Source organism: Sceloporus occidentalis, unplaced genomic scaffold (genome assembly GCF_023333645.1).
Source record: "Sceloporus occidentalis isolate IW3139 unplaced genomic scaffold, rSceOcc1.0.p SCAF_2, whole genome shotgun sequence".
NCBI lineage: Eukaryota > Metazoa > Chordata > Lepidosauria > Squamata > Phrynosomatidae > Sceloporus > Sceloporus occidentalis.
In genome coordinates this window covers 6,254,681-6,280,761 of record NW_028316982.1, presented here as the reverse complement: position 1 = coordinate 6,280,761, position 26,081 = coordinate 6,254,681, and the positions used below count along the sequence as shown (strand labels likewise).

Sequence of the window (26,081 nt, the reverse complement as noted above, 5' to 3'; positions counted from 1 at the left end):
AGTCTTAATAGACCACAAGCTAAACATGAGTCAACAGTGTGGTGGGGCAGCTAGAAAAGTCAAGGCGTTTCTAGGCTGCATTAATAAGAGTGTAGTGTCTAGATTGAGGGAAGTAATAGTATCACTCTATTCTGCTTTGGTCAGGCCTCACCTGGAATAATACTGTGTCTAGTTCTGGGCACCACAATTCAGGAAGGATGTGGACAAGCTGGAGCACGTCCAGAAGAGAGTGACCAAAATGGTGAAAGATTTGGAAACCATTGTTACCCCAAGGTCTGGCCCTCTTCACCCCTCCTCTTTCTCAATATCAAGTTGATATTATAACGAAGGGGGCACCCCCAGTGCAGGAAACTAATCATGATATAAGGCGATCCAACAGGCTCCACATGAGGGAAAGCTCAAAAGCACATAACCAGGACAGATCAATCAAGACCAGGAACTGCATAACACCTTCATTGATAACACTGCTTCATTGGAAGCAATATTCCATTGCCCAGAGACCTTTGCACTGATTGTCCAGTCATTCACAAGTTCCCTCCTCATTCTTCTCTCCTGGAAAGATTTCAATCCCAAAATCTTCCTTAGGATATGTTTTGCCCTATAAATATGCCTGCCAATGCAATCCCAGTTAGGTCTTGTTCTGCAATCAGACACTTTGTCTGTATCTCACCTGACTCCTCAGAGACCACTGGCTACTCCAGATCCACAGGCAGCACATTGAGCCATTTCCATCTCACAGGACCCCCCCCCCTCCAAGTGGAACCTCAATACAGCATCTGCAATCCCTAAAGTCACTATAAGATACCACTTTTTTTATATCGTTAGTTCTTGGATGTGTGCGTGAGTGAGTGTCTCTGTGCGAATGGTGATTCCCTTTTAATTTACAAATAAATCAATTTGGACCTTGCATTCTGGAGTTCTGTTTCTTGGAACAGATATACATAAGCTTGATCCCTGCTTTTAGTTGCCTATGCCCTATCAACAGCTTTAAATGAGCTAATAAAATTCCCCTATTAAATATTGACATGGGGTGGTCTGGCATTTTGGGTAACACCATGCCCTATGAGGAGAGACTTAGAGACCTGGTTATGTTTAGCCTGGAGAAGAGAAGGTTAAAAGGTGGTATGGTAGCCCTGCTTAAACATTTGAAGGCACATCATAGTGAGGATGAAGCAAGCTTGTTTTCTGCAGCTCCAGAGACTGGGACATGGAACAATGGATCCAAGCTATACTTCCTGACAGTAAGAGCTGTTTGACAGTGGAAGATGCTGCCTTGGAGGGTGGTGGAGTCTCCTTCTTTGGAGGATTTTAAACAGAAACAGGATGATCATCTGTTGAAAGCGCTTTGAAAGTGACTTCCAGCATGGCAGAATAGGGTAGACTATGATTCTATTCCGTGAGTGTTTGTGTGTGTAGATAGTAAATTTGGTACATATGGCATGGATTCTGCACTCAATGAACACCTGGTCTCCTACATTTGACTTTGAGAGAAGGTAAGAAGGAACAGGAGCCTATCAAGAAAAGGTTGTCCAAGCAATTATTCCTGTCAAATATAACTCTGGAGAAAATATTGAGCCCTGGATTGAGAGACCAGTTCACTTCCCCTTCCTTCTCTCCTTCCCTCCCTCCTTTCTCTTCTGCAATGCTGGAGGAGAGGGATTCATTTTCTAGAAGTACTAAACCACAGGGAAATGAAACTTGTATTTTAGGAAGCAGAAGGAGCGGACTGGAAAGCAAAACCCTAGGTAGGATCCCTCCCTTTTGATGGGAAAACGCATTGTGGTTTCAAGGGTCTCTGTACTTAGGGAAGTGGGCCATTGCGGCACTAATGAACTTGGGCTGAAGGCCAAAACACAAAACTGAGACTTGGATGTGAAACCCAGTTTGGAGAAAAAGGAGAACTGGAACTGTGACCATTTCATCCAAGAGGCCCAAACTGGAAATGGCCACCTCCCTCCATATTTCCAGTCACAGCGGGATGCAGACTTGCTGGAAGAATCTGCAACAAGTTTATGGAACATTCTTACTGATTTATTGACTTACAGAAGGGATGAGCAATATGTGGCCTGGGAGCCACATGCCACCCCTTGGGACACCCAACTGATCGGCCTCTAAAGACCTAGACACACGTACACCAATTTTTGATATGTTTCTAGCCCATTCTGGACTGATTTACTCCCTACAAAACCAGCCAAAATTTGTCCAAACCACATTTTGTTCCCCCTACAATAAAAAAAGGACCAGCATGGAGTAATGGTTTGAGTGTTGGACTATAACACTGAGAGACCAGGGTTCAAATCCGAGCTCGGCCATGTAAACCTACTGGGTGACCTTGGGCAAATCACACTCTTTCAGAGGATGGCAATGGCAATTTCCCTCTGAAGAAACTTGCCAAGGAAACCCTATAATATGATACTTTATGGGGGCCTTAGGGTCACCATAAGTAAAAGAAAAAAAGACAAAACAGCAACATACGATCTACAAATCCTCCCAAACTTTTGAAGGACTATATTCTTCCTTACAAAACATCCCGTGCTCTGAGATCTGTTGGGGAGGCTTGTCTCTCTGTCCTAACCCCTCACAAGTATATCTGGTGGAAACACCGGAGACGGGGCCTTCTTGGTGGCTGTTCCCAAGATCTCTCAAACTCCCTTTCTAGAGACATTAGACTGACATACTCCCTATTTTGTTTTTGCAGGCATGCAAAGAATTATTTATTCTGGAAGGCATTTGAGGAGTGATTATGTAAAGCCTATCTTACCCAATACACTGGATATTGCTAAGTGACACATGTTTTAACCTGGTTTTATTTATTTATTTTTCATTGCTTCATTGTGTTTTACGTTTTATTGCTTGTGGGATTTCTAACAATATTCTTTTTAAATAGCTGTAAGCCACTTTATGTACCAACCTGGGGAAAAGGTGAGAAATTGACAACAACAACAACAATAGAAACAACAGCACAACCAACAACAACAACCTCCTCTTCCCAAACAACATAGCAGAAGAAGATAGAATGGCTGAAAATCAGCCAAAATGGTGGCTGGGAGTGATGTTATGTCACTTTGGATGCACTGAAAGGTCTGGCTGCCCAAGCAGGTGCAGGGGGCAAAAAAAAGCCTTCTAGAATTTATATTATTTTTATTGCAACTCCCAGAGTTCTTCACCATTGGCTAGACTGTCTGGGGATGATGGGGACTGTAGCAGTGGTAAACGGTGCCCCGCGTGTCAATGGGAAGGCAAATCCATTCCAGGTTTTGGCTAGCTTTTAAGGAGCTGTCCAGGGTGCTGAACTTATGGAATTCTCAGATTCAGAACACTGGAGAATTTAAAGTCTGGAAGTGGATTCATTGCTCCATTGACATGGGAGCCACCAGCTGCTACTGGATTGGCCATGCTGCCTGGGAAAATCCAAGAGTTGTGGAAACAACAGTCACTTTTCCCAGCTCTGATTCTAAAGGGTAGCACTGTTTTTATCTTTATACACACAGACAAGTTGGAACCAGTTCAGAGAAGAGCTGCAAGGATAACAAGAGGCATGGAGAAGAAAACATGGGAAGAAAGGTTGAAGGAGCTGAGCAAGTTTAGCCTGATGACTGAGAGGTGGCATGATCACTCTCTTGAAATGCCTTGTGGGCTGCCATAGAGAGGAGGGGGACAATCTTGTTCTTCAATGCTCCAGAAGGAAGGGCCAGGTCTAATGGTTTGACGACACAGGAGGGTAGATTTGGTTTGAACATTAGAAGGAGCTTTTTGACAGTGAGGCCAGTTTGGCAATGGAACCAAGTGCCTAGAGAAAGAGAGAGATGGTGGGGTATTCTTTTCTGGGCATCTTATGAAAGAGACTGGACAGCTTCTTGCTGGGGATGCTTTAACTGGAGATCCTGCATTCTAGAGGTAGTTGCACTTGATGGTCTCTGAGGGATGCTTCCAACTCTATGACTCTAATTAATTCCTCTTTTTGGAGACTCTCTAGCTATTCATCACAGAATACGGTGGATTCTCCTTCTTTGGAGGTTTCTAAACAGAGTCTGGATGGCCATCTGCCACAGGGAGGGTTTGGATTGTGTCTTCCTACATGGCAGAAGGGGGTTGGATTGGATGACCCCTAGGGTCTGTTCCGATTCTAGGATTCTAACTCAGGCAAAGTGTTTCTGATGCAAGAAGTTACTTTCTAGTTCCAATAACATTGAACTCTTGTGCTTCCCCCTTGCAATGAGAAAAGGACTGAATAAGGATTGGAAGGAGGGAATTGTGTGCATGTGTTTGTTTTATTTTAATTGCTTGAAGCAATTGACAGCCAAAAGGACACCCAAAAGGCTGCAAGGAGAAGCACAGATTTCAAAGCCCTGGAGAAACAGCTCTGGGGGACGGTTTGCCAAGCCAACAGCTCAGAATGTCCTGGCTTAAAAGGCAAAAGTGCTTTCCTTCCAGTCCTCACAGCAGGGATCTCCAGCAGCTTCTAAACCACCATAGCCTCTTGGAGAAGAAAACCAACAAAAACAGAAAAACCACTTTTCCTAATATGGATTTTTTTTTAACACAGAGAAAAATAGCCATGCACCATTGCCAGAATGGTCTTTGAAACCAAATGTCAACAGGGGTGACATAATTTTGCAGTTCACTTCTGCCACCCGCTACTTCTTTGGAATGGGAAATGCAAAGACATATCAGCTGCATCTTACCAGAGGCATGAGGAAACAAAAGTTCAAATGCAAAAAAAACTTGAATCATTATAGCTGCCTTGCTTTGTTCTGAGAGATGGATGATATTTTAGCTAACAGGTCTATCCAGGAATGAGGCCTGATCAGTGCAGAATATGGTGGGTCTATTTACTTCCCTGCAGGGCTTTGAAATCTGTCTCCTTGTGGCCCAGGACCTGAGATTTCAAGACCAAAATCTAGGACCTGGAGATGAACCCTTTTGATATGACAAGAGATGGGCCCTGATGATGCTATGAGGTGAGAAGGCTTAGCCCATGGTGACCAATTAAGCACCAACTACAGTTTGACAGATTCACTATTCATTAAAAAAAAAAACTCTCTAAGTAATTGGGAATATATACAGGTTGAGGTTCCCTTATCCAAAATGCTTTGGACCAGAGGTATTTTGGTGTTTGGGGATTCTGGAATGCCTGTAGAATCATAGAATCACAGAGTTGGAAGAGACCACAAGGGCCATCTGCCCTATTTGCATATACATACATAATGAGATTTCTTCGAGTTGGGACCCAAGGCTAAACACAAAATTCATTTATGTTTTGTATACAATTAATTTTATAAACTATTTTAAATATTTTTGTGCATGAATCCGAGTTTGTTTACACTGAACTGTCAAAAAGCAAGGTGTCACTACCTCATCCACCCATGAGAAAACGTTTAGGTTGTTTGAGTATTTCAGATTTCAGAATTCTGCGTAAGGGAGACGCGACTTGTACACACACTTTTCAAGACTTTTCACTCACCTAGAGATTCCTCCCCATTCTCTGAATACTGGAGAAGAGGGTATCACTCTGCACCAAGGACTGAGCTCTAGGAACCCTGATGATGATGATGATGATGATGATGATGATGATGATGATGTTGATGATGATGATGACAACGACGTCAGAAAAGACACAGTGAAAGAACGAGAGTGTACCCTGGATCATGCCATTGAGCTCCTTCCAGAAAGAGGCGTTCTGGGCATGAGCTAGAAGGGTTTCTGCCTCCCAACTGGGAATCCTGGTGCTTATGAAACTCTGTTTTGTTTTGCTTTAATGTAACATTTTATGCTACTCTTCTTGCAAAGATTAGGGTTTGGAGTCGGACCAACAACAACACAACAGTTGACTGTTGAGCTGGAACAAGGTCAACAATACTAGGATAAAGATTAAGAGGCACTCTCAGCTATTGCAACAGCAAAACAAAGACAAAAATGGAGATTGTCCCATTAGTCCACGAGAATAAAACAAATCACAAAAGCCATGGATTTGGGGCCAAGCTTTTCTATTGACCAACTATAAATCTACAATAGTGTGCACATCTCCACATTGTCAAGAACTCTGCATAACAGGAAGAACAACATGGAAGACAAATTTTAGGATGGAATAGTATGTCTCGGAGGGTGGCTACGTGTTCTTTGGAGGTCTTTAAACAGAAGTTGGATGGATATCTTTCAGGAGTTCTGTAACTGTGTATTCCTGCATGGTTCAGGGTTGGATTATATGTCCTTTCTGGTCCCTTCCAATTTTATGATTCTGTGATAAAATTCCAAAATTTTGACATATCATGAAATGATGTGACTCACTGGAAAAGACAATAATGATTGATTGGTAAAGTGGAAGGCATTGGAGAAAAGGAAGATTATATTGCAAATGGTTGGATTCTTTCAAGGGATCAATCACTGTCCTGACTTTGCAAGACATGAGCAGGGATGCTGATGACTTCTTGGAAGTCTGTTGTTCTGAGGGTTGCCATAAGTTGAAGTCAGACTAAAGGCAAATAACATTACAGAATCCTTGTTTCTCTATTGGATACTTTGGTCAACAAAGTCAACAGTTCTGATAGGTCTCAAGATGGTGAAAGCTGCCTTGATGGATGATGGGCTGCAGAGGGAATGCTGGGCCTCTCTAACAACACAAATGCTGCTTGGAGTTGAGAATCCTGCCTTTTGCCTTAGGCCAAATGCATAGGTTTCTTGGACAAGGAAACAGCAGAAATACAAAGGAAAAGGAAGAGCAAGAGGTGGAAGAGGAAGACAAAGAGGAGAAAGAAGAGGAGAGGAGGAGGAGGAGGAAGCTGCTGCAACTTTTCTTCTTGGATGAGACCCAGAACTAACTATGATGTAACCAAGGCTCCAAAAGTTATTCTCCTGTCATTTATCTATGAAGAACACACTTATGCATTAGTACTTGGATTCACTGCCTGATCCTGCATGCATACTGACAGTGGGGATGAAAGGAAACTAGTGGCTTTCATTTCAGTGGGGCAGTAACCTTAAAAGATATCTTTGAGGGTGGGTGGGGAGTAAGTTTGTTGCTCTTTTCCAGCTCATGAGAGACCAACTACAAACTGAGAGCAGGGGGTGGGAAAAAGGGAAAACGACTAACACTTTGAGGCAGACAGGGCTGTGAAGCACATTCAGTGTAATAGTCATATGATTAACAAAACTGTCACATCAAACTTTTTTCAGCAAAGTGGGAACACTCTGCCACTCCATATTTTTATAACTGACATTTTGATTCACTACTGTAAATAGCAAGCCCTGTTCAATATTGTGACAAAAAAGAGTGTGGGGTTTTTTTTAAAAAACGCTCTGTAACATTTAGGAGTCACCCAAATATATATATTTCACAAGACTATTCTCTTAAGTGAGAGTGTGAGGGGTGATTCTGCAAGGAAAGGTCCTTGCAGCTTTGAATACAGCACATTTTTTCCCCACCAACTGCTCAGCTGTACTGAAAATTTGCTACCCAAGAAGAACTTTGCACATAAAGGAGGTGGAGTGAGAGACCGAAGGCTTGTCTACATGATAAAAATATTCCTCATTATATTCAAATAGACTGTGATCCGGCCACATGTGACTCAGAGGAATTGGGGATTTTTGTGGAGGGGAGGGGAAAAAAACTCCTGAAACTCTGCAGAGAAAGGAATCACATTTTTTACCAGAGTATCTAAGAGTATCTTCAGATATCTGAGATGTGGTGCTGGAAAAGAAGTGTATCTGCAAGGATGTACATTATTAAATGCTCTGTATGGATTCACGTGGCTGCACATTTTCAGCACAGATGCAAATTTGCACAGAAAAGTGAGGACAAGTGTCAGTGCTAATGTGTGAAAGTCCGCAGTGATTCGCATAATACACTTATGTGTACATTAGTAGTGATACTGATGAAGTATGAGGCTGGACATGGGCCAAGATGCTACTTCATCGAGGTGGAGGGTAACTTTACACGCACCAAGTTACACAGCGATTGTGCAAGTCTGGCTCACTAGCAAACTGCAAGACTGCAAAACTCTGCAACCAAAGGAACACATGCATCTGTATGCATAAGGTCCAACATGTATGCATAATGGCAGTGCATGTACACTTCCACAACACTGAACTGAATGTATACATACTGCATTGGAGAAAAATAGCCAACCACGTCCATGGGAGAAGAATTATGCATGTGTAAGTTATCAACAGGATTAAAGCTGTTCATTTCTAAGGTGGCATCCGCACTGCAATAACAGTATAGTTTGACACTGCTTTTAATGTCATGGTTCCATGCTAATGAATTCTGGGATTAGTAATCTTGTGAGATACTGAGCCTTCTCTGTCAAAGAGCTCTGGTGACACAACAAATGACAAATCCCAAGATTCCATAGGATGGAGCCAAGACAGTTAAAGCGATGTCAAATTGCATTAATTCTGCAGTATGAGAGCAGCCTGTAAGATTGGGGCCTCAGCAACGACACGCCACAACCCCAGTCCACCTTGAAGCTGGCTGAAAAAGGGGTGGCAAAGAGATGTTCCTTTTTGGCCAGCAGAAAGCCGACTTTTCTGGCCCTGCTATGGCCCTGGGGTGACTTCCCAGCATTCTGGTGGCATGTAAATGCCATGCTGCTGGAGCGCCCAGAAGCTGGCCCACATGTGGGCAGCTGGGAGCCTTCTGGGTGGCTTGGGAGTGTGCAGCATGTAAATGCCATGCTCTGGAGGTGCAAAAGGGCCCTCTGCCAATTAAAACAAAATGGAACCATGCCAATTTTGTGAGCAGCCATTATTATGAGTCTTCGTAATCAACAAATGGAGCTGTTGCTGTCATCATGCTCTCTTCCTGGCTCCCCCTTCACTCTGTCTCCATGTCCTGTGCATGTCTTTCAGGGTATTTTATTTTTACTTTTTAACATAATTCTCGAGTTCTGTTTATGCAATTTAAGTTTGTTTGTTTTTTTAAATAGAAAAGATGAGAAATAGTATAGTAGGCCCTTGGTATTGTTAGAACAACGTTGCTTTAACCAGTTGTAAAATATTGTGTGTGGCTATAATTGCTAAGTCATAGCACTTGGTATGATGCAAAAGCTTTCAACAGAGATTGTGTCATGCTAAAGAGCAACAGGTAATGACTATTAAGCAACTCTCTATACAGTGGACCCTTGTTATCCGCTGGGGTTTGGTTCCAAGGATAACAAAATCCATGGATGCTCAAATCCCATTAAATATAATGACATAGCAAAATGGTGTCCCTTATAAAAAATGGAAAATCAAGGTTCGATATTTGAAATTTATACTTGTTTGAATATTTTCAAACCATGCATACTTGAATCCGTGTATAAAAAATCTGTGTATAAGAAGGGCCGACTGTATAAGTGCATCAAGACCCAGGGCAGATGGGTTAGTGATAGTGGGTCAGAGAAGGTGGTTGTTGATGGTTGGAGTTGCTTGGATTGTCGGATTACAGACGGTGAATGTTGAAAGGAGTCATGAGGAGAGTTTGTACATATTTATAAATATTGCTATTGCAACTTATGATAAAGGACCTCCAAAGGCTTGGAGTGAGTGAATTCGAGTGGTCAGTACATTGCCAATACTTAAACTGAACTGAACTGGTGCTTCCATACTCTGCTACTGTTAGCTCCTTCTGAGAGTGTTTACTTCAGACGGTGCTGTAAGTTAGCATCTCTGGTGGGCCAAAGGTTTTTGTTTTTGTTACTGCACATCAAGCAAGAAAGAAGAGTGCCAACAAGTATCTGCTGGGCTTTGGCTCCAGGACCCCCCGTGGATGCCAAAATCTAAGGATGTTTGAGTCTCATTAAATACAATGAATAGTAAAATTTATATCAAATGGCAAAATCAAGGTTTGCTTTTTTGGAATATATATATATATATATATATATATATATATATATATATTTAATATTTTCAAGCCACGGGTGCTTGAATACGTTGCTAAAATAGCCACTGATATGGAGGGCTGACTACAAATTCAATTAGAAGTTGACCTCATATATAAGTTGAGGGCAGGCTTTGGGGCCAAAACTATGGATTTTGATAGGACCTGTGGATAAGAGAAGGGTAAAATCCAGGGGCATGTAACAAAAGCGCTGAAGGATGAAACAAAAGAAAACAATACAATTTTTAAAAAAAAAAAATCCGGCAGACATAACTTTGTGCTCACACTAAACGCTGGATGGATGAGAAGAGAGGAGTCATTGTTTGCAGGACAGATTACGTTCTTGCCTTGCACCAGGGCATGGTTCCTTTTTTAAATAAGAGTTAAAGTACAGTCCTGACTTTGACTCCTGGATATGTTGACCCAGGTTTTTTGGGTCAATTTTTTGACACAGGGGTTCCCAAACTTTGGTCCTCCAGATGTTTTGGACTTCAGCTCCCAGAATTCCTGGCTCTTGGCCAAACTGGCTGAGATTTCTGAGAGTTGCAGTCCAAAACCCTTGGAGGACTAAAATCTGGGAACCACTAGACTAACATTTCTAGACTTATACATGAATATATACAGCTTGCTTGAGAATAGAAAAGGAGAGAGGACACTGAAACCAAGGACACTGAAACCAAGTGATTGCCAATATTGCAACTGCCCCGGTAGAAAAGCTTTTCATTTGAGGGCTACCATGATTGCAAGCTCACTGATGGGTTTTCCTTCTCAATGAAAAGGGATGCATTAATCATGCTTCAGGAACACAGTGTCTACAGGTGAAAGATGGCTGTGTACAATAAGTGTCTTTAATAGTGCTTTTTTCAGCTGTAATTTCGGTTTTTAAAAAGCTGTGTTTAGCAACTCTGCTGACTATTCTTTGCTTCAGACTGAAGGTTTAGTTGATTCTGTCATACACCCTTCTCCCCCCCCCCCCCCCAGTATGTTGCTTTGTTCTGGGTTTGGGCTGTTTTCATTCTGCCAGTTGCCTTTTATATTAGACTAGATTTTATTCTTCCGCCTTTCTAATTTACTTGTTTTTGCATTCTCTGACGTTGTTTGCATTTTGTTTCTGTTCTCCACCACTCCGATTTGGAACATTTCATTATGAGGAACTTGTTTCTGAGACTTTGACCTTTTCTTAAGATATTTGTTCTTAAGACTGGCCATAACCTGCTCAGCCTGACCTCTAATCTGCCTTTAGAGCTTGCGTTTATTGTCCAAAAAATAATTCCAGCCTCTCAATTCTGGGGGGTTTTATCCAAAACACAGACATTTCCAAGCTATGCTCATCCTTTAGAAACTTTTCAGTCCAAACCCTGCCTAGGCTGAGATCCTCTGGGGACCCAGCTCTATAAACCAAGGTTGGGCAACTATGGCAGGTCCAAGGAACAACGTATTTCTCCTGGGACCACCTGGGACCCACATGGACTGCAAAACCTGAAAAGAAAAATCCAAGAAGCTGCAAATCCACCTCAGGGTTTGTTTGGTTTTTGGTGCAGGGGATACGTAAAAATATGTAAAACACTCCAGGATGGCATGTAATATATTAAAAGATTAATCTTCTTTCCTGCAGGCTTCCACAAGATGCAACTACATTTTAAAGGGTAATCCAGAGAGTTTAGAGGGGTCAAGGACCACAAGAAATCATTGAGGGACCAGGTATGGCTCTGTCAAAAACTGATAGGAAAAAAATACCTCCTTCAGGGACTTCTGGGTGGCTGCCTTCAGACTCCAGAAGTGCCTTCCTGGCAAGTCTAGAACAGCTCCTTCCTTGCTGTCCTTCCATCAAGAGGCAGAGACTTTTTTATTTATTCCAATACGCTTCTGAGAACAAAATATTTTTCAGAAAAAATCTTAACAGAGTACTGTACTGTTGATAACCTGCTGTTTATTATTTTAATTTTGTTTAATGTTGTTAACTGCCATCAATTTGACTTCAACTCAAGGCAACCCCACGAATGAGACACCTCCAAGTCTTCCTATCGTCAAAGGTTCTGTTCAGCTCTTGCAGATTCACAGCCATGGCTTCTTTGATTGAGTCTATCCATCTGGTACACAGGTCTCCCTCTTTTCCTATTGCCCTCTGCTTTACCAAGCATTATAGTCTTTTCCAGTGAGTTCTTTCTTTTCATTATATGGCTAAAAAATGACAGCCTCAGTTTAGTCATCTTGGCTTCTAGGCTTGACTTGATCCCAGACCCATTCATTTGTGTTTTCAACAGTCCATGGTACCCACAGAACTCTTAGAAGTATAGAATCATAGAGTTGGAAGAGACTAGAAGGGCCATCCACCAGTCTAACTTCCTGCCATGCAGGAACTCTCAAACTCTGCTCCAGAATCATGTTACTTTTGCTGTCCATTGCCATCAAGTCAACTTTTACTTATGGTGATGCTATGAATGAGAAATCCTCAAATTATCCTATCATCATCAGCCCTGCTCATATCTTACAGACTCAAGGTAACTGTAACTTTCTTGACTGAGTCCATCCACCTGGAATGTGGTCTTCCTCTTCTCCTATTCCCTTCCATTTTACCAAGCATCATTGTCTATTCCAGTGAGTCATATCTTTGGATATGAGCAAAGAACGACAATCACAACTTAGTCATCTTTGCTTCTAAGGAGATCTCAGGCTTGATTTGCTCCAGGACCCAGTTATGGGTCCTTTTAGCAATCTACCATATCCATAGAACTCTTCTCCTGCACAATATCTCAAATGAGTTGATTCTCTGTCTATCACTTTTCTTTACTGCTCAACTTTCACAGCCATACTAGAAACTGGAAATATTATGTCATTGATATTTTAATTCTTACTTTAACATTGGCATTAAGGTTTCAAGGTGCATTTTAAATGGATTGCATTTGTTTTAATTTTTAATTCACCTTGAATCTTGATGTTGGGAAAAGGGGGGATATAATACAGCAATAACAAAAGAAATTGGTGGTGGTAGTGGTAACCATATGATGGTGACAATGAAGAAGATTTAGCCCCAATTCCAGGAAAATTAGCACTGCATAGACAGGTTCAAACCTGCATGCTTGCACTTTGCAGCTATTTAACAACATTTCCCAATCTGCTTCTATTGCCACAGTGAGTTACACAAAAGCTCCTTTCCATCTATCCGTCTCTCTGCCTGCCTGCCTGCCACCTTGGCGAATCTTGCAGGAGATGCAAACCGAGTCGCTGTGGTGGTCTAGCCAGACATGCTCAGCAGATTGGCAAAGGCTCTAATTTGTCCGTTCATCAATATGTTTTCCTGAAAAGGGCCATATGCTTCCCTGGAGCTCTCCATATGCTTTTGTGAAAAAAATTAAGAGGAAACAGCAATATTTTGTTAGTCATGAGCCACTGAGCAAGATGGATTTTTTTGGTGGTGGGAGGAGGAGGAAGGTGTGTGTGTGTGTGTGGGGGGGGGTATCAGACACAAAAAAAGAGAATAGCTCAATCATTTTGCTTCTGTAATGCTCTTATAGAATAATAGACTCATAACATTGGATGGGACCCCAAGGGCCATCCAATCCATCCCCTGCCATGCGGGAATATACATTCAAGGCACTCCCAACTCTCGTTGCTGGAAGGAGTCAAAACCTCATAAGGAAAAGAGCAGAGGATCAAGAGTCAGAAAGGACATTTCTGCATGGTCAAGCCAGACCCCATGTGACCACTGGACTGACCTCAGGACAGTCTATCACCAGCTGTGTCCAGCTGGCTGGCTACAGGCCCATCTCAAAAGTTCAAGAACTTGTAAGCAGTCCAAGTTTTGATACTGAAGCAGAATATGACTTCTCAGATTTAAATGTTGACCTGGCTCATCCTCAACCATCATGTCAGAAAATATGGGGGGAGGTGGGAGTGAAATTTTATTCTTCTTGTCTGCCCCAGACACAGTTTTGCACATATTGAAGACAAGAAAACAATAAAGTCTCCTCAGTCATGGAAAGTAATGATATCAATTTTTTTCTGCTTTTGTCTGTCTTCATTTGGAGTCTAGTTCTGGATACCGCAATTCAAGAAAGATGTTGACAAGCAGAAACGTATCCAGAGGAAGATAACCAAGATGATGGAAAATCTAGAAGTCTTATGAGGAACTGCTGAGGGAGCTGGGTATATTTAGTCAAAAGAAGAGTAGACTGAGTGATGATGTGACAGCCATTTTAAAATATTTGAAAGAAATAGATGTAGAAGATGGAGGGAGCTTGCACCCTCTGCTCTGGAGGGTCAAAATTGAGCCAATGTATCCAAGAAAGGACATTTTGACTAACCATTAGGAAGAACTTCCTGACAGAAAGAGTTTGACAGTGGAACGGACTGTCTCAGAAGGTGGTGGGCTCTACTTTGTTGGAGATTTATCAAGTGAGATTGGAAGGCCACCTCTTAGAACAGCTTTAGATTCAGATTTCCTGCATAAGAAGCAGGGGGTTGACTAGATAAAAAAAAAAATGAGTCCCTTCATATGTTATGATTCTACAAGAATGATTTTTACAGATTTCTACAAATTTGCATTTAAGCCTGCAAAAATATTGCCCCATGTGTTACCAAGCCATATCAGAGAGTGATCAAGATGGTGAAAATCATGGGAGAGGCTGCAGAAGTTTGTTTTGCCTGAACCTACTGAAAAGGATTATTACTTTTTCACTCTGGATTCAGGTGGCCACAACGAGAGTAAGCTGAGAACGAAGGAGGAACATGGGAGGAAGACAGAAAAACGAACATTTTGGTAGTAGCTGGGAAAGTGGAGTGACAGAGATCTCCCTACCAAATTGGGGCAGTAGGATGGTATAAGCTGGATCCCTTCTATGTGACAAGCCCATACATAATCCAGCCCCCAGGTTCATGCATTTTAGGGCTTGTAAACTTAGATTTAATTTCAAAAGCAGCCAATACTTTATTCCACTGTATGTAATATAACCTCTGTATTGCCATTGTGCTGTTTTTAGCCTTGCTTGCTCCGATTTTTAACTTTGTTTACTACTCATTGATTCAGGTTTAGTTTGGTGACTAATTCTGTTTCTCTGCAAGCTGCACCCAGAAAAGGAGGAAGAGGGGGGAAACCAATGAATCCTCCACATTCACTGGAATTGGGGGCACAAGACACCCGTAAAAGTGTCTTTAAAAACTGCAAATTAAAAAGCCATTACTTTTATCATGGAAGAGAACACCTCTCTTCAAATCTCTAGGCCAATCTGCCAAACATCAGCATGATTTCTGGCAGATGTTGCCCATAAGAGTCATGCTGGATGACGTAGAAATTCCTGGAGAACATATTAATCAAATCTGTAAATAATCAAATTTGCAAAATTCAAAGCCACAAATGTGGAGGGCTGAGTGTACAATAAAGAAAGTTTGGAATGAAATTTTCATCAGAGATCCTAAAGATCGTGGCTCCAGAACATTCCTTTGTTTATTTAATTTCTACTGCACCTCTCTCCCAGATTAAAACCCAACACCAGAAAATCAAACTACAACTTAAAATGTTATCAATACAATTTGTTGTTTCTTTATTGTTGGGCGCCTTTAAGTTCAGCATGGTGTATTGGTTTGAGTGCTGGGCTATGACTTTGGAGACCAGGGTTCGATTATTCGCCTGGCCATGAAACCCACTGGGTGACCTTGGGCAAGTCACATGCTTTCAGCCTCAGGAGAAGGCAATGGCAAACCCTCTCTGAAGAAGTCTTACCAAAAAATGAAAGTACAGGATGGGCTCCTAAGTCCAGCACCTAAGTCAGAGTCAACTGGAAGGCACATAACAACAAAGCCTTGAGTTTAGGCCAGTGGTTTCAACCCAAATACAGCCCTGATGACAAACATAAGGGACTGATAACAGGTCTCAACTATGGTCTCTGTCGTTCTCAGAGCAAGTGTCAAGAGAGCAAAATTGACACACAGCGAGAGCAACAGAACCATTAATTGTCTTGTCTCCAAGCAACTAGGAAGAGATGGCCTTGCACCAAATTCTGACGCACTTTTATTAATTTCCCCGTCTGCCTTTTCCTCTTGTCCTTTATTAATGTCCACAACTGTTTATGATAAACAGGATGCTTGGAAAAAGAAAGTGGGGGGGGGAGTCTGTTTCTCTTTCTGAGTTACAGTCTGAGGCTTATCCTTAAGGTCAAGGAGGGCTGCATCCACACTTTAACTGCCATGGCTCGGTGCTATGGAACTGTGGGAACTGTAGTTTATTTTGGCACCAGAGCAGAGCCATAGGGATGCCCATTCCATGATTTGGGCTGCCAAGTGAGACTCAAGATTTCCAGGTGGCTCAATGCACGTTGCTGTGTTCACAGGCATTTCTGGTGTGCATCTTACCTTGGTGTGCAGGTTCCTGATCCAGCAAGCCAATGTTGACAGTTAGCTCTTGAATATATCTGTGAACGAAAGCACAGAAAAATATAGCCAGATTAAGATCAGGTTCCCAGGACTGGAGTAAAGCTGGTTGTTGCCCTCCCAAAAGGTATCTATTTTATTCAATAGAAAGCAAAGGAATCACTATCTCAGCCACTCAAGTGGACAATTTTGGAATATTCTGGATTTCACAATTCCAGATAAGGGAGACTCAATCTGTATATGTATCTGTATAGTATTCCAGTCAGCAGTCGAGCTGTTATATTTCCCACTAGTTGTGGCTTCTGAATTGTCTTCAAAGGCAGCCCCATGTAGTAGAACGTATTATAACAGTCTAACCAGGGAGTTAGCAGTGCATGGGCTACTGTGGGTAGTTTAGCTCTGCCTAGGGCAGTGGTTCCCAAACTTTTCTATGCCCCACGGCCCTAGGAAATGTTTAATTAATGTTTGCATCCCTTACAAAAGTAGTATCACATTTGAAGAAGTTTGCTTTCCAATTTTTGAACCACAAGCTGAACTATGTACAATATTGTAGGTAAGCAAATTGGACTTAAAAAAACACACCTTTTAACACAGTGCATAAAAGGCAAATTAATTGCTGCAGCTTTTAGGGCAGCTCCACATAGAACACCTCACAGTAGTCTAAACAGGAAGATACCTGTGCATGGACTATGGCTAGGTTATCTCTGGGATTATTCAGACAGTGAAAATAATCCATCTGACTATTTACTAATACATTTGATTAAAGTGAGGCTGCCAAAAAAATCCCACTCGATCCAGGAGAATCAGTGTCGGGGATTTTTCCAAGTTTTCCTAAAAGATTTGCATCATCATCTGTGTAAAAAACTGATGTGGATAGACTCAAGATAAAGCAGAAAAACACTCTGCATGCCCTGAACATGCTTCAAATACATTCGCACCATCAACTCCATCTTTATTTGATCAATGGAAAAGCGGTATATAAATAAAATTTTATTATTATTATTATTATTATTATTATTTATTTATTTATTTGAATGCTGGCATGTGTGAGCAACCGAATTCGCAGACAGGCGCACAGATGCGGTTCCATAGTGAGAACAACAAAACTGGAATGTGTGAGTGAGATTATTCTCATTGTCATGCTAAAAAAGATGACATTTGACATCTGAGGAAAGCAAATCTTGACAAAGGTGGTGCCAATAACTCCAAACAAGAGGGTCCACTTGGACCTCTAGCAACAGGGATGGATCTAAGAGCATCCCTAAGCCATGCCTCTGCTCCTTCCAAACCCCAAGCAGCTTCAACTGCTGATGTTGCCACTACAAATTCTGATTCCCCCCCCCCCCCCATGGTGTCTGTTCCATAAGAAGTAAAATTTTCTCCTCTTGGAAACTCTTTTCAGTCCTCCCACTCTTAATTTTGGGGTTCCTGCATGAGAACCCCATTTCTAAAAGGGAGAACCCACAGCACTTTGATCACAACCCCGCATCCCACCATCAATGCAGGAGAGTCAATTTCTGAGCCGCGAAACTTGGCTCCAGCAAATGTGTGACTGAACCCCTTGTTGCATTTCTAAATATACCATGGTTGTCAAGACAACCAAGGGGAGACTGACGGCTCTCGCACACAGGGCCCCTATCCACTTAATTGTCAACAGTGCCAGGCTGACTCAGAAGAAAAAGCCACCTGAGACGTCTTATTGCCATGGATACTCCTGGCTTCAAGCTACAGGTGTTTCCAAATCACCAAATAGGGGTAAATGAAGAATAGAGGGGTGACAGATGGACAGACTTGGCTAAAAGTGTGTGTTTGTGTATAACTGAGAGACATCCCTGCATTTTGAGAAGCAATAGAAAATAGGAGCAAATGTTTCTGGGCAGACAGCATTGAAATGGTTTGTGTCTACTCTCGGGGCAGAAGGAATAATATTTGAAAATATTGGAAAACCCAATCCACAAAGGAGGGTTCCTGCCGTTTAGAAAACCCAATGAGTAAAATCATGAAAGCAACAAGATTCTTTGGCGTGGAACTTCTTATCCGCAGAACTGACCATGTCGAGGGCTGTTTTTCTGCACAGAAAATGTAGAACATCCTTTGCCTTTGCCTCCCTCCGAGGCTGAGAGCGTGTGACTTGCCCAAGGACACCCAGCGGACTTCCAAGGCTGAGCAAGGATTCAAGACCTGGCCTCCAGAGTCATAGTCCCAAACTAGTACATCATGCTAGATCTTTCATCATGATAGGATTTGTAGTTCTTTCTGTAGAATCCTCAGAGGTGGGTTTTGCCAGTTCCTTCTTCTGAAATACAGTAGAGCTTACTGCACCTGGTATTCATTACTGGCCCCCCGTCCAAGGACTACCCAGGACTGAACCTGCTTAGCTTCCAAGATCAGACAGGACCTGGTGCCTTTATGGTATTAGCCTACCACAAATACTATACTTTTGTATAAAACATAACAGCTTTTGGACAAAATGTGACAGCTTTTTCATTGGTATCGGGGCTGCAAACTACAAAAATCCCATGGGAATTGACTTTCTTTTCTTTTTCCAATGTGGTGTCTCAATATGTTGAGATACTCTTTCCTCCTGGGACCAGGAAGTTTAGGAATCATCCTTGCATTCCTTATTTTCAATGCCTTCTAAAGATAACTTGCAGGGAACAGCTTTTATTTCAAATTGGCGATCCAATTTTAGAATTAGCACAGCTGTCCCAGGAACGTATTTCTTTGCTAATTTCATTCTCGAAAGAAGCAAAGAGTATTGTTAGCACTTTTCTTCCCACTATGAGAAAGCCTTTGAAAATGGCATAGTTTCAAAAGACTACTTGAAGTTTGAGATTTATTATTTTCAAAATTCACCCAATGCATAGAAAACAGCATTTTCTGTGCTGGAAACAACATTTTCATCATAGAAAATAGTATTTCTGTGTAGACAATGTTGCTTCCAACACAGAAAACTCTATGACTAGAAAATGCTGTTTTCTGTGTTTAACAAGTATCTGAATCTTTTGAAGAATAAACAATTCTTGTCAGTCCAGGATTCTTCTCAAGATGGATTTCTGACACTGAGGAAACCATTTTCCCCAGCATTTTCAAAACCTGCTGTTAGGAAGGGATTACCCTCATTCTTGTTTTTTTAAGGCCATTTGCTTTTGACTTTCTAGCTCAGTGAGATTAATTTTAGCGAGATGAATGACTGCTCCTGGAGAAAGTTTGGGGGGGGGGGGAATCAGCTATTATCATTGTACGTGTTTGTTTTTTCTTTCCCCAGAGCGTTATGAATGACAGTACTCACTTTGCTAGGAAACTTTCACGATGCTGCTTTGGCTTTGATAGAGGCTGAAATGGCTCAAGGCAAAGGAGATGAATAACAAGGTTAGACCCTTCTTTTGGAAGGAAGAAGGCAACAGTACCGATTGCCCAGCCTCTTCATCTCACGCTTGCCTTTGAAACACCATCCCAAAGAGAGAGAAGACAGAAAGGCAACTATTTATCTTGGCTCAGTAAATAAATCGAAGATGTCCTTGAAGTGTTAAAAAAAAGTCTCACAAGGTGTGTCTGGAATCTTACAGTCGCATACACTTTTACAGATGGGGGCTCCTGCATTCTAGGGCAAGAATGGGCTGAATAAGGAATCACAGACTCATAGAGCCTTAAGAGGTGGAAAGGACGACAAGGGCCATCTATTCCAACCCCTGACCATGCAGGAATACACATTCTCCTGAAAAATGTCCATTGAGCCTCTTTTTAAAATCGTTCAAAGACTGAGACTCCATCATCCTATTCCATGGTTGAGCAGCTCTTACAGCAAAGAAGTTCCTCCTAAGGATTAAATGACATCTCTTCTCTCATGAATCCACTGGTTTGTGCTCTGGCCTCCGGAGCAGCAGAAAACAAAGTGGGTCCATCTTCATGCCATCCTTTTAGATATTTAAAGATAACTCTAATGTCAGCTCTCTGTCTTTGCTTCTCTAAGATAAACACACCCATCTCTCTAACTTTTTCCTCCCAAGGCTTTATTTCAAGAACTCTGACCATCTTGGTTACTCTTCTCTGGACCCTTTCCAACATGTCCACAGCCTTTTTGAACTTTGGTGTCCAGAACTGGGCACAGGATTCCAGGTGAGGTCTGACCAAAGCAGAATGAGTGGCACTACTACCTCCTTTAATTTGGACGTTATGATCGAGTTGGTATATCGTCGTCATCATCATCATCATCATCATCATCATCATCATCATCATCATCGTTCATGATTATGGCTAGGGCAGTTGATGGTGAGCAATCGTGGAGGTCCCTCATTCAGAGGGTCATCGTAAGTCAAAGTCAGCTTCGTGGCAAATAACTACAACAAGCTGTGATCCTATCTATGGCAATTTCATTTAGACGCTTTGCCAGTCCACTTGGGATTGCTCCCAGTCCACCTCTTAGTAATGGAACCATAGTTGTTTTCTTTCCTCAGAGGCAGTGCATATCCATTTTGAGGTCTCAGTGTTTCATAAGCCTTTCCTTCTATTTGTCTTCTATGCTGCAGTCCCTGGGGATTGCTGTTTTAAGCCAAGCATTCTCTTTCTCAACCACAATCATTTCTGGCATTGTATGTTCTAAACATTTATCAGTTTGAATCTTAAAGCCCAATAGGATTTTTACTTCACCATTTCTGACAACCGTTTCAGGCTTCTTCCCCCACCACTTCTTTGCAGTTAGTAAAACATAGTTTGTTTGCATAGATTCCAAGGAATCATTGCAACCGCTTTGTCACGGCATTGCTTATATTCAGTCTGTGCAATCTTGTTTCATGAACTAATAATCTAAGGTTACTGCATTTCAAAAAGCGAAGAGGAGGACATATTCACCCATTAACAACTTGAAACCACTGATTAGTAAGATGAATCTCACTTTGAATCATAACATCTTAACAGCTGGGAAGGACCCCAAGGGCCATTTAGTGCAACCACCTGCTTTGCAAGAATACACAAGTAAAGCACTCCTGACAGATGCCCATCCAACTTCTGTTTAAAGACCTACACAAAAGGAAAGGCTGCCACCCACCGAGGTAATCTATTCCTCTCTTGAACAGCTCTTCCAGTAAAAAGGTTCTTACTAATGTTTAGATGGAATCTCTGTTCTTCTCATTTGAATCCATTGTTTTGTTTCCTCATCTCTAGAGCATCAGAAAAAAAGTTTGAAAACAATTCAAAAGGGATGTTGACCAGCTGGAGCATGGTTAGAAGAGGGCAACCAAAATGGTGAAGGGTCTGGAAACTACCAAGCCCTATGAGGAGCAGCTTAGGAAGCTGGGGATGTTTAGCCATGTTTCAATATTCAAACAGATGTCCTATTGAGGATGGACCAAGCCTGTTTTCTGCTGCTCCAGAGACTAGGGCACAGAGCAATGGATTCAAGAGACAAGAGAAGAGATTCCACCTCAACATTAGGAAAAATATCCTGATGGTAAAAGCTATTCGACAATGGAATATACTGCTACCTCAGAGTGTGGTGGAGTCTCCTTCTTTGGCGGCTTTTAAGCATAGAGGCTGGGTGGCCATCTGTCATAGGGAGTGCATGGGTCATGTCTTCTTGCACGGCAGAATGGCCCTTAGGATCTCTTCCAACTGTATGGACCTTTGGGCAGGCCTTGTTCAGAGTGTCCCCACAATTTGAGGACAGGGCTGCCATCCTCCTCGGGCTTTGACTGGAGCCTGCTGTCTTGGTTTTCCTCATCTGAGGAGGTCTTCTCCAAAGGATAATGAATCCTCTTGTTTTGCACCACAGTGAGCAAGTAGCCTTTCCACACAATGACAGTAAATGACTACACTAGATGAGATGCCTTCTCTTTACACCATGAGACAGGTATTTTATTAGCTTCATCTCCTCTCTGGACAGGCAAATAGGCAGCCAACAGACTGCTAGGATTCCAACTTTCTTTCTTTCTTTCTTTCTTTCTTTCTTTCTTTATTTATTTATTTATTTATTTATTTATTTATTTAATATTGCCTTTCTCCTCAAAGCAACCCAAGGAGGCTCACAGATTTAAAAAATTACAATAAAATTTAAAACAGTTAAAATAATCTAAAATCAATATAAAATTACAGTCGCCCTTCCAATTCACAGATCTGAGATCCATGACCTCAATTATGCATGGAGGGGTGAGAGGCGACCTCCATTACTTCTAATGGCACCTGCACCCAGGGCTTGTGCCCTATTGAAGCCTATGAGGCTTCAATATGCGCAAACCTCCATTTTCACGAGAGGTCCAGAATGGATCCCCTGCACAAACGGAGAGCCAACTGTACATTAAAAATATAACAGAAGTTAAAAGGCAACACATGTGCTCAGTATAAAAACCACCATAGCATGCTTATGTTTTAAATGCTTGCTTAAATAAAAACGTCTTAGCCTTCTGTCAAAAGGCAAGCAGGGAGGAGGCCAGTCTAGCCTCCCATGGAAGGGAGTCCCATAGGGTGGGAACAGCCACTGAGAAGGCTCTCTTTAAAGCTGGGCCAACAGATGGATGGGAATAGTTTCAGAAACAAATGAAGAAGACAATGTACATTAGGCCCTTGGTATCTGCTTAGGTTTAGTTCCAGGACTCCCTGCAGATACCAAAATCTGTGGCTGTTCAAGTCCTATTAAACACAATGAACAGTAAAATGGTCCCCCTTATATAAAAAGGTAAAATCAAGGTTTGGTTTGGGGAATTTATATATATTTTTAAAAAAATTCAAGCCCTGGATGGTTGAATCCATGGAGAAAAAGTCAGTGGATATGGAGGGACAACTGTAGTTGCTTTGCACTCCAATTCTACCTCCCTCCAAACACTGCCATTGTGGGGAGAGGACTCCATTCTTTAGCTGGTAAATCAGGAATGAGACCTGTAAAAGTGCCAGAGTTTGAAACTTTTTTGATTTAGTCCTATATTGATTTATTTAGTCCTATATTTTCAAACCAAACAGTTTGCTTTTGTTGTTGTTCATTTTAGTTTTTGTTTTGCATTAATGTGCAGGACTACATCGATATAGGACTAAATCGGAAAATAAAGTAGCAAAATGCAGTTCTAGCTTTAATAATAACAGTTCTTTTTCAAGTGCTCTTTTAAAGCAAGTTTGTTTGGGTTGAATGTGTGTTAATTGGAGGTTTTGTTTCTAAACTGCATTTCTTGCACTGTAAAAATAAAGTGTTAAAAAAGAAGCAAATGACACTGGATTGTGGCCCAGCAATGAACAACTGCCAATGAATGGTTCAAGTTAAAAGGTTTAAAGCAGTCATTGTTGCCAGCCAGATGTTAATAATAATAATAATAATAACAACAACAACAATATTGTGAAGCAGGAGTATCATTTGGTTTAAACCATGGTTTAGCCAACCTGGTTTAAACCAGCCAACCCTGACAGGTGCAAGGACCAATCTGACTGTACAGGTTGCACTAGCACATTGCAGCATGTCACGTCTTGTTCTCATTTTCCCCAGTTTTGGAGGCCTGGGGAAGGGGTTCTGGGGGGAGGAAAGCAAAAGAGCCAAAAGTGCATATATGTTGTGGTTCAGTATTAAATCTATTTCATGGATCTGGGGCAAAAACATGATTTATTTTTCTTTAGGGTTTAGGAATATTGGGAAGCTGTTGCAGGCTTTGGGGACCACAAAGATGGTATTTGGAGGCCATATTCAATTTGTAACCCATACTTTACCCCGTCACAAGTGGTGGACCTGCAGCTTGCATGCTGCCTGTTCAGTTTGCCAGCCATCATATCATGAAACGAGCCACAGAATTAAAGGTGCAACAAAAGGAATGCTGCCCACGATTTGGGTTTGCAAACGATGCCATCCTCCGAGTCTTGGCTACCTTAAGCCTCCCTTCAGGCTCAACCTTTGTGCTGTTATGAGCTGTCCTTTGATGACTAAGAGTGAAGCTGAGATGCAATTTTCACTCCTCGCTCAGAAGCCTGGCTTGAAACTTTGCTGCTCTCGATGTTTATATTTAGTCCCCTTCCGGCCTATCTGTGTAATAACTTTCTGAATCACACTCATCAAAGTGGAGCACAATTCTCCTTTCTTCTGCAAACCTGCTCAAATCACAGGTTGGCCGTGTTAATTAGGACTCTCCAAAAACCGTGCTCTCCTTAAAGAGAAAAAGACTGGGGATGGATTGTATACCCTTTTCTGTTATAAAATTAAAACATCTTAGTCTATGCCTTTTTCAGCTCTACCACTCCAACAAAATAGGTACTGGCTGAAGTCTTTGATAGACCCTTGGGGAGATGTTTATATTCCACATTTTCAACAACAACAAAAGTACACAGTCCATCCATCCCCCAGCTTCTTGGGGAAAAAAGAGCTAAGTGAGGTCTTCCCAAACCCATTAAATGCAACAACATGGTGGCCATCCAAACTTTGTTTTAAATCCTCCAGTGCAGGAGAATTCACCAGATTCTGAGGCAGTCTACTCCATTTTCAAACAGCTCTATTTGCCTCCTAATGTTTGGTTGGAATCTGTCTTATTATTTTGATCCACTAGTTTGGGTCTTATCCTTTGGAGCTGCAGAAAAGAAGATCTTGCTCCATCATCTACTAGCCCTTAAAGATCACATGCCTTGTCATACAATTTCTCTGTCTTCTCTTCTCCAGGCTAAACACACCCATCTCTGTAACCAATTCCTCATACAGCTTACTTGCCAGACCTTTTGAACTATCTTGGCTACCCAAAGAGTATGTATCTGTAGCTGATGGTGCCTGAGGAACTTTTGGAAAACTTTAGGGGGAAGAGAGAATTTTCTGCCCCAGAGTGTGACAGAGAAGAGTCCTTAGTCTGATTTTCAATCTACTTTGCCAACAGTCAGATCCAGGAAATGTCAACAGCTCCCGCAGATGACAGACAGCTAAGAATCTAAATCCACTAGGCTCTTGGCATTTCTGAAAGGAAGGCTTCTGGGCCAGTGGATTCACTGTTGTGTTTTGATGCATGGGGACATGTGGCAATTTGAGAGCTGGGTCGAAGACAAAGAGATGGCAGAACGAGCAACATAATGTAGCCATTCCCTTGTGAAACTCCATTCCCTGCCCAAACAACAAGGTGTATTTTTGCCAGTTCGAATCTCCTGACATCTCTGCTCTATCATAAGCCACTTAAATCTTTTCAAGTGACTTAATCAAATAAAAGAAGGCAAGCTGTGATTAACAGAGCATGATTCAGAGAGGGATTATGACTCTCCAGAGACTCATCAAACGGGTTGCTGTAGTTTGAGGTGTTGTCTTTATTTATTTATTTTTACAGGCTCAGATCTGGAGAAATTCACCTGTCTAATAAATACATCTCCCCGCATCCATCCCATCATCCTTCTTCTGCTAGCAACCATCTCCAGACCTCCTTGCTTTTGGCCTCTTTCTCAAATGACCTTTCCTATAAATCTCTGGGCCTTTCGGAGCTGCTTTCAGCCACGAAATAGCACAGGGAAGAATTCGAAGGAGGAACCAAAAGGCTTCAAAAACTGCTCTCCAAAAGGTTATATTCCTGGCATTTGTCTCTCGACGGCTTACCACTGGCTTTCACAGGGCAAGAAATAAAAGTATTGCGTGTTATGAAGTTGGCCAAGAACTCTGAAAGGTTGAGCTGGGGAAGGGGAAGGAAAAAGGCATTACCCTCTCATAAGACTATAAGACTGTGTGGGCTGCCCCATTAAATTAATAGGCAGTTGATTCAGAGCATACAGAAAAATGCAACATCAAATTTATGTAACTAACTAGCACCAAGCAAATTGGTGACCTTTCATTCCACTGGGTCCCTCCAGAACCCATTTCACAACATACAAATTGTAGTACTGAATCACTGAATCACAGAATCATAGAGTTGGAAGAGACCACAAGGGC

The 26,081-nt window shown here is 41.9% G+C and overlaps 1 protein-coding gene across 1 annotated transcript in view; it reads right to left on the bottom strand.

Moving 5' to 3' along the window:
• The window catches only part of LPP (LIM domain containing preferred translocation partner in lipoma), a 319,004-nt gene that overhangs the window by 181,477 nt on the left and 111,446 nt on the right, over positions 1-26,081 (bottom strand). Inside the window, exon 4 of the mRNA XM_089508677.1 lies at positions 16,205-16,263. The gene's annotated coding sequence lies outside the window, so the exon portion shown is untranslated. The remainder of the gene's footprint in view (positions 1-16,204; positions 16,264-26,081) is intronic.